Below are 1172 nucleotides of genomic sequence, written 5' to 3'. Positions count from 1 at the left end.
ATGTCGTCGCCCCGGTCGTCGTTGCCCCGGTCGTCGTCGCCCCGATCGTCGTCGCCCCGTCGTCATCGTCGTCGTCGTTCCATTCACGTTCCTTCGACGCTCCAAAATCGCTCCCAAGGCGCATGAGCGCGATCCACCGAACACAAGCGGTCTAGGAAGGGAGCCCCGCGGGAACATTGCTTCGTAACATACGGCGCTCTTTTTGCGGTAAAGGAGTACGCTCGCTCGTGAACGGAATGAAATAGCGAGGTAAAGGCAGTCCTGGTGAACCGCGATAACTTACTTTTTAGCTGCATTGTGCCGACGTGAAGGTATCTGGCACGATATTGGAGCGGAACTTTGAAAGAGGGTATTGAAATAATAAAAAGAGGGAAAGGACAAATATATATATATATATAAGAATACAATAAACGTTATAAATACAAGAATATATATAATTAAAAATTGCACGCAATTTTTTGTAAAGAACTACGTAGTACAGATAATTTAATTATATTTAAAAAATTATATTATTGCATTTTTTTCTCTTACGTTTAATATACGATAATTTTGTAATATTTCGTTTTCTCCTCGCAAAAAATAATTTGTAAAAAATATTTAATTTATAAAAGAAATAAAGGAAATGTACGATATTCATTAAGCCAACGAATCTGCTCCTGAGAGAGGAAACAATTGGTACGAATTGCTTGCCGGCAAATAATAAAACTATGCTATTTCGTAGCGATATAAGAAACTTCTCGGTAAAGTCAGCTTATTTTTGCTGCTGAAATATACAGACGAACGAATATACGCGGGAACAAAATCAGAGAACGAAAGAATCGTCCGGGAATAAAGTGTAACGTGACATCTCCGTAGCAGCCAATCCTAAGAAAGCCACCCCATGCTGACACGAATCTAACACTGTCGCACTCTCGGGCTCGAATGGCACCCTTCATATTTCATATTGAAAAAACGACGATAGGAAACTCCGAACGCATATAAAACGTCGCGTAAAATATAATAAGCGGACCGAAAAATTCATTTGAACAAAGATAACTGTCACCAGTATTTTCATCTCTCAGAAAATTTTTGCATGCGATGATTTATGAATGATTTTTCTTAGACAAACTGGAAATAGAATATAAATGGCTGAACAAGCGAGTAGTCATAAATTTTGTTTCTTTTTCTCTTTT

Source organism: Anoplolepis gracilipes, chromosome 3, assembly GCF_047496725.1.
Source record: "Anoplolepis gracilipes chromosome 3, ASM4749672v1, whole genome shotgun sequence".
Taxonomy (NCBI): domain Eukaryota; kingdom Metazoa; phylum Arthropoda; class Insecta; order Hymenoptera; family Formicidae; genus Anoplolepis; species Anoplolepis gracilipes.
The sequence above is the reverse complement of the archived record's forward strand: the minus strand, read 5'-3'. Positions refer to the sequence as shown.